We start from the raw sequence: 6,166 nt of genomic DNA, 5'->3' as shown, positions 1-6,166 counted from the left end.
ATGTGCAGCAGAGATGTTGTGACATAAAGAAGGTTAATTAGTTCAATCAGAGTTTGACTGACAGAGGTTTAAAAGGAGAAATGCTCGGATATGCAAAAACAAAATGATTTCTTATTACATTTGTTCTCTTTCATAAGAAAAATGCCACACATACATGTTAAAAACTTAAAAGACAGGATTTTTTTTTATCAGAGGGGGACTTGAAAATGAAATATTTGGTCATTTTAAGACGTATTTGTAAAGTAAACATGATGAAAAATATCTGTACTTTGAGCAAAGTGGTGCAGTTGTCCACCGCTGGAAACATGAAGCGGCTCACCAACTGATGTGCAGCCAGAAACTACCTCTCATGAGGATTCCCAGAGGTCAGTGGACCACCTGGTCCTGGTAACGCTGGGTTTGCTTTGACTGAAACCTGGCACGCCTGAGCTTCTCCATTTACGCTTAGGGCACAACTTCTCCAAACAGCTGCGCGAACTGAGGAAGAAGATGTGCATGAAATCTCCTAAACCATCCCTGGAAACGTTCACACGCCTCCTCGTAGCTGCGAGGGCCTTTTTTTTTATTTTTAGCACCCCACTCAGAATACAGACATTTGTCAGCGTGGTTGTTGTGACATGAAAGAACCACAATAAATTGTTGTCTGACATCTGAAGCAAGTGTTTCAATTACATGCACTGACCCCCGCTGACCTCACAACTAAAGAGGACCAACTGGTCTCTGGACAACTTGGGGGTCAGACCCCTGGGGGGTTCCGATGTATATTTAGAGGTCAAACTGCTACTCTGCGGGTCCCTCTGACCAGGGGCCCCCCATCGTCAAAAAACACCCCAAATATGTACACTTATGCAAGGAGAAAGACAAACACAAAAAGTGAAGAATTCCAGTCATTTACTGCAGGAAAAAATGAAGCATCAGTTTCCTGTCACCTTCAGAAACCCATTCCAGGATCCGTTCCCATCGGATGAGCCTGGCGCTGACCGGTACATTCCTTCCCATCAGCAGCCCACTCGGTGGGTGTCTTTTTAGGCTCCATATGTCTCCCAGCCCCCTGACCTCCCTGCCATCCCTGGACAGCAACAGCTCAGCCACTGTGACACCGGTGGGAATCCCGGAGAGGCTGATGTTTGTTTGAAATCTGCAAACTCTGCTGCTTTTATCTTCAACAGTTGATCTCTTGATGGTGTACTTTTCATTGGAATTGTCTCTGGGAGTGCGTAGGAGGTGCAGGATGATAGATTACAACCGGTTCCAGATTCTGCTGATTTCACCTGGATGTGGCTTCACCATAAACTCACTCTTCAGGTGGAGCTACCCTCCGAGGCGGAGTCGCCGCTTGGCATCTTTATGACCGCCAAGTTCCTGACTCACCCGAACTTTTCAGCACGACTCTTTAAATAACGTGAACTTTTACACCAAGCATCCTGAGCAACATCTGCCAGTAAATGACAGGATGTGAGATGATCTATGAGGAGCACGGACAGTATGCTGACGCACCGACTGCTGCTTCCCGAAGAAGGGAGGAATCCACGTCAGCCTCCTCGATAACCTTAAACACCCACTCCAATGAAAATTGTGTTTTTAAGACGCTCTTGTGACATTTTCTGAGGGTGGAAGACATATATCTATCTATATATATATAGATAGATATATATTTATACATGTATATATACATATATGTATGTATTTATATATACATATGTACATATATGTATATATACATGTATATATATGTATATGTATATACGTGTGTGTATATATATATATATATATATATATATATATATATATATATATATATATATATATATATATATACGTGTATATACGTATATATATATATGTATATACGTATATACATATGTATACATATATGTATATATATAAAGAGATGTAAGCTTATTATGGCATTTCTGAGTATTCCCTTTGTTTAAATCACAGTGAATCAGGAGGAAACAAACAAAACGCAGTTTAAAAAGAGCTCATTTGTGATGTAGAATCTACGCTGGGCGGGCCACAGACGAGTGCACGCTCATTTAGGTGCACAAAAACACTCCATAATGATATGTCCTGCTGTTTGAACAGCAGCACAAAAACCAGTAGGGGCATCCATCCGTCATCCTGGCGGGGTAATCCTAACAAGTAAGGGGGACAAAAGCCACGCAGGTCCTGACAAGCACACGGTGTGGGCTTAATGACTTCATGTTAATGCAGTTCAGGACTAATCCAGATAGCTTTCTGACTGAAAGCAGCACAGATGGAGGGTTTGTCTTTTGGAGTATGTGAGAAAAACGCAACATATGGATGGTTTAAAGAGCAAAGACATAAAAAATACCAAGCACTCCGAGTTTTCTGCATCCAGCTCTCAAATGATCTAAGAAAAACAGGAATGAAAGCAAGAATGTTTATTCTTTGGGTTTTGGACTGTGAAGCAACCAGAAGAAATAATTTTGAATTCTCTATTTTGATTAACTTTAATTTAATTTGATAAATTTAAACCATATATAAGAGTTGGATTAAGTGACCCCAATTGCAGTCCAAACAGGAAGTACCCGCTGGTTCCAAGAAGCCAAAATTCCATAGACTTCTGCAAAGATATAAACTATTAGTCATTGTATCAGTCATAATAACCATTCATGGAGGGAAGTGGAGAAAACCCACGCATGCAAACTCTACATAGAATGATCCCCGAATACTGATTCTGTTTCAGGTCCCCCAGCTGGGAGATCTTGCTCTGAGGCAAGAGCGCTAACAATTATATTTATTTTGAAGTGCAAATTTTTCAAGTTGTAAACTGGCCAATCAGATGCCTCAATAAAAGTATCATCACAACATTTGATTGACAGATTTTGTGTAGCCCACTTTCAAGCGGTAAGGATGTGGACTACCAACAAACTCTGATGTAACAATTCAGTCAAGCCACGATTTGATTTGATTCACAGTTTTAAAGTCACAATTTTGATTCATTCATATCTTTTTTTTCAACACAATGAATTAAAGGTATTTTAAGGCCATGTATGTTTTATTTTTGCCCCTTACATTAAACTGCCTGTTTTCCTATTGACAGAAAGGCTTTAGTACAAATAAGCAATTATACATAATACTGAAATGGTCACAAATCCTTTCATACTCTGTTCATGTCGTGCTCCACGTGTGATGGACAACTCCGTGCCTGCTCAGCGCAAACCCCCCAGCCACTGAGCCTGGGCTCACACTCAGCATAAATGACAGTTCATGCGTGGCTTACAGAGAAAAAATGGCAGCAGGCTAAAGACGAAGTCCCGGGAAGAAGTCAGAGGGGAAACAATCCCAAAGCTGCATCGTCACCCATGACGGTTGTCCCGGTAGATTGGTCAAAGTTGCAGGAAAGTTGCGATGAAAATGTAAAGTCACAGGGGAAGGAACAAATCTCAGCATTTGCTTAAATTTGCAGTAGTTGCAATCACAACATTGCGTAATCCTGGAGGGACTGACTTAACTTTTAAATCCGAAGGAGCTGCGAGAGTACAGCTGAAGTGCACGTAGCCAATCCCCGAAGCACACACACAGCGAACCTGCATGGAGAAATGTCATCAGCTCTGCATTTTTCTAAATTGATCATGTTAGCAATTAAAAAAATACAGTAAATCAAAGAGCTTAAACATTGGAGCTCCAGTGTTAAAGGGTTAAGAGAAAAGTTGCATTCACAAACATGTTCATTTATTTTCAGATACACAAAAGCAATATATGTGTCAATTTTCCAGTTGGTTCTCTCAAAGCGTCCTGTGGTTTTCCAATATTGATGTTTTCTTGTTTTTGCTTCATCTCATCTTTAAGGTTTTAGTTTCCTTTAAGTCGTTTGTTTCTGACACTTTTCCTGTGTTTGCTGCCCAAAGTAAGTTTCCGTTCCAACCCCAAAGACGGTCCAGAGACCGTCTGAATATGTCGTGATCTCCAGAGTTCTTCATTCCTTTGACACATTCAGACGACTGAAATGCAGCCAACACCATGACACTACCCCCGCCGTGTCTTATTGTGGGTAGAGTTGTCACCCCACAGCCACTTCGTCATCCTGTTTATCTTCAGTGTAGCTTTCAAGCATTTGTTGTGCTTTATCTTTTAGCAGTTGCTTTCTTGTACTTGAGATGCACCAAACTCCAAGATTAACATCTTAAAATGCAGATTAAAAGAGAACATTTTTACTGTTAATTTAAGTTAATAACAAAACAGTTTGATGGAAAGGTTTTTAACAAATCCACTCATCCAGGAGCTTTCATTTCAATCTTCTCTTATTCATTTTACTAATTTCAAATATCTAAACTCATAGAAAACATGTGAGACTAATCCATGCCTGACTATAGCAATGTAGATCTTTTAAGCTTAAGCAATCTGCAGTGGAAGTTTCCATCCATCATCTGTATCCGCTTTTCTCTGATTGGGGTTGTGGGGGTTGTGGGGGGGTCTGGAGTCCATATCACAGCTGTCTTCCAGTGAAGATACAGCAGGACAGGTTCATCTCAGGGTCACATGCACCAACAGAAAATTAAACCCACTCAGACCCGACCCAAGGGACCATTAGGAATCTGCAATTAACATCTGAATGATGGTTTTTGGACAGTTGAGGGATACTGGAGATTTGGTGAAAGAGTGGTTAAAAACTTAAAAACGTATCCCATCCATTTGCAAAGAAAGGTTCCACATGCAACTTTTCTCATATTACACGCTGCCAAACTGCTTTTAGCACTCAATCTCATCGAGAGAATCCAGTTGATTTTCAAAATAAAAGATTTCTGTCTCATAAAAAAAACAAAAAAAGTGTATAATTTGTTAGTTCTTCCATGGATCGGTGGCAAGGGATCCCCAGACCGGCATCGGTGGTGCATCTTACTAATGACAACCACATCACAAGTACTTCATACGTTTTTGTAATTTACATTATTCTTACAAATACTCCCTGATACACCTACCACACGCACAACAATGGTGTGTTCCATTTTCATGATTTCTTTGGAGGTGACCGTATGAGCCTAAAGGGTGCAATAGACACCCGGGCTCCACTTAAGATGCGGCTGCTTCTCTCCATAGCCTTCTGAAAACTCCAAAACCTGCAGCACCCGTCAGGGTTGAACCTGTCGAATGCATGTGACTTCAAATATTTCTGCAGTTTTAAGATGCTGCCTTGTATTGTAGTAACCATCGAGTTACGAACACAAATGTTTCAGTTTGGTCGGACACTCAACCTAACTTGTAGCTTTGGGTCAATGCGTCTTTAACCGAGATAGCACAGTTAAAGTGTCGTAACTTTTATCAAAATGCCAAAAACCTCATTGTGAGATAAAATCTGCAGCTCAGCAGGGCAATTTCCCTGCAAACATGACCTTGCATTCATTACGGAGTGTAACAATAGCTGCATCTATTCTGCTGTTAGCCGTCTGACATCCACAGAACTCATGGCAATACTGTTCATTTCCCCTTCAGGGTTTATTTTTCAGTTTGAACTAATCAGCTTTAAATTATGAGTGGAAAATCACTAAAAGCACAAGCAACAATGTTCTGAAAAAATTCCTCTCTTTGTTTGGTCATGCTTTTTCTCTACGAAGTGGCCACCCACATCTTACCAGGCTTTAGCCTCCTGGCCTTTCCTGTGTTGAGCAGCCTGAGTCTGGGCTCAGTCACATGACCCCAAAATCCTTCCCGCGTTGCACCAGCTACACCAGATTTAGACCGTTCCTGCTGAATTCCTTCTTTTGTTTCGCTGTGTAAAAAGGAAAGGTGTTTTTTTCATCTGTTGAAGCGCATGACTTGATGAAAAAACTGGTAAAAACCAACTGGGTTTAAATGACTAGAAGTCCCCTCTTCATGCAGGTCACATTGAACTATTGTAGTTTCAACATGTCAGCATAAACAAAAGGTGTTACTATCATTTTTATTTATTTATTTTTTTAGCTTAATTCACGTTTAGTGTGTTAAATCCTTTTATTCTTGTGTTTCAGATTTTGTTTAGTCACATTTAAAATAAAATCTTTTGGGTTTCATGTTTGAGTTTTCTGCTTTTATTTATAAAAAAAACTTCAGTCACAAATTGTTTAGTTTCTCAGGTTTTGGTTTCTTCCAAAGTGTTTCTGGACTGAGGAACTTTATTATTAAAAGAAAGTCCCTCGACCGTCATCACCGGGCCAAACATCCG

The sequence above is a fragment of the Oryzias melastigma genome, linkage group LG8, assembly GCF_002922805.2.
Source record: "Oryzias melastigma strain HK-1 linkage group LG8, ASM292280v2, whole genome shotgun sequence".
Lineage (NCBI taxonomy): Eukaryota > Metazoa > Chordata > Actinopteri > Beloniformes > Adrianichthyidae > Oryzias > Oryzias melastigma.
This window is presented reverse-complemented; position numbering follows the sequence as displayed.